At 48.2% G+C, this 2,500-nt stretch overlaps 1 protein-coding gene across 1 annotated transcript in view; it reads right to left on the reverse strand.

Moving 5' to 3' along the window:
- The window catches only part of plch2a (phospholipase C, eta 2a), a 71,980-nt gene that overhangs the window by 54,913 nt on the left and 14,567 nt on the right, over positions 1-2,500 (reverse strand). The gene's annotated exons all lie outside the window — the stretch shown is intronic.

Here is a 2,500-nt window from a genome sequence, read left to right on the forward strand (position 1 = left end):
CTCTCACACTGTTGTTCCTCGTCCAGTGCCCTCTTTTTTTCTTTCTTTCTTTCTTTTTTCACTATCTTTCTCACTTCATCACTGTCTCCACCTTTCCCTGACTTTCTCTCTGTCCATCGCTCACTATGTTTATTTCATACTGGCTCTATCATTCCTCCTCCCTTGACCTCTTTCTTTCTTTCTTACTCACTTCATCACTCTCTCCACCTTTTCCTGTCTCTCTCTCTGTCCCTCACTCTCTGTCTTTCCTTCGCTCCTTCTCTCTCTCTCTGTTGAAGTGCTAGTGACTTTCTGTCAGGTGGAATCCTAACATTGTTCAGCATGTGCTCTGATGATTCACATTGATGCTCTTTCACCAATGGACATCAGAACAGGGCAAGCGCACACACACACACACACACAGACACACACACACACAGACACACACACACACAGACACACACACACACACACACACACACACACACACACACACACACACACACACACACACACACACACACACACACACACACACACACACACACACACACACACACGATATGACACTTGTTACATTCCCTGAGGTGTCAAAGGTGTGTGTTTGTGCTACACTGAGATGCTACACACAGGTGCTATAGTCTTAAAAACCATAGAGTGTGTGTGTGTGTGTGGGTGTGTGGGTGTGTGTGTGTGTATATAGGTATACTGAGAGCACTGCATGTGTAGGTGCAGGTCAGTTCAGCAGCTATGACAGTGTGTGTGTGTGTGTGTGTGTGTGTGTGTGTGTGTGTGTATATATATAGGTATACTGAGAGCACTGCATGTGTAGGTGCAGGTCAGTTCAGCAGCTATGACAGTGTGTGTGTGTGTGTGTGTGTGTGTGTGTGTGTGTGTGTGTGTGTGTATATAGGTATACTGAGAGCACTGCGTGTGTATGTGCAGGTCAGTTCAGCAGCTATGACAGTCTGTGTGTGTGTGTGTGTGTGTGTGTGTGTGTGTGTGTGTGTGTGTGTGTGTGTGTGTGTGTGTGTGTGTGTGTGTGTGTGTGTGTGTGTGTGTGTGTGTGTGTGTGTGTGTGTCTGTGTGGTCTTGGCTCTGATCCTAAGAGCCAACTGACCTGAATAATCTGAGAGCAGACGACCTTCGACTAAGGCTCTACAGATCACCTCACCGAACACACCCACCCTCCTACACACAGTCACACACACACAACCAACCTCCTACACACAGTCACACACACACCCTCCTACACACAGTCACACACACACACCCAACCTCCTACACACAGTCACACACACACTCTCCTACACACAGTCACACACACACCCTCCTACACACAGTCACAAACACACACCCAACCTCCTACACACAGTCACACACACACTCTCCTACACACAGTCACACACACACACTTAGGACTACTAATGGCTCTTCCTGGAGTGGCATGAATAAGCAGTGATAAGCCTGTGCTTGCCCTGAGAATATTAAAGTACGCTCATGAGTAGCTGATTAATATGGATGGGCCTGTACGAGCTGGATCATATAGGTAGGATAATATAGGCCAAACATGGCCACCCTCCTTCTCTCACACACACACACACACACACACACACACACACGATAATGTAGGCATAGACATGAAGCCTCTTCAAAGCCCCCAGCTCAATCTAACAGGCTGAATGAGGACTCGCCCTCTTATGGAATAAAGAATAAAGGCAGGACCCGTCTACCAATGAATAATGCAGAAACTCGCAGAAACTAATGAATGAGAATGAGGTATTTACACAGAGACACACACAAAGGCACACACACGTAGCCAGACAGACAGAAACACACACACACACACACACATACACACACACACACACACACACACACACACACACACACACATACATACACACACACGTCTGAATTAAAAGGTCTGTGTGAGTTTAATCAGGCTTGCCATAAAACCAACACACAAACAGACACACACACACGTGCGCACACACACACACGTGCGCACACACACGCACACACTCACAAACAAACACACACTACACCTTCTTGTCCTCTTATGCTTCCACTCATCCGAACTTAAATCTCAATTTTCCAAACTTTCCACAATTTCTCTCTTTCTTTTTCTGGACTTTTCTCACTCAACTCCTCCATCCCACCCTCCATCCCTCCCTCCCTTTATCCCTCCACCTCTCCCTTCTTCCCTCTCTCTATCTCTCCCTCCGTTCCCTCCCAGGGAGGAAGCTTCAGTTAGAGACTGCTGAATAATTAACAGGCCTTAAGAAGCCGCTTAAATCCCTGGGTGGCAAGGAGAGAGGGAGGAGGAGGAGAGGAGGAAGAAGAAGAAGAGGAGGAGGAGGAGGAGAGGAAGAGTAAGAGGAGGGGAAACCAAGTTTGTCACGGAGCTGGGCCAGTTCCGGGCCAGGTCTGGCTGAGTGGCGTCTCCCACCATCAGAGCGAGGCGCTGTCCTCCGCAGGGCCGCAGTGAGAGGAGGGGAGAATCTGATGCTGAAGCGCT

The sequence above is a fragment of the Sprattus sprattus genome (assembly GCF_963457725.1).
Source record: "Sprattus sprattus genome assembly, chromosome: 2".
In the NCBI taxonomy this organism is placed as follows: Eukaryota; Metazoa; Chordata; class Actinopteri; order Clupeiformes; family Clupeidae; genus Sprattus; species Sprattus sprattus.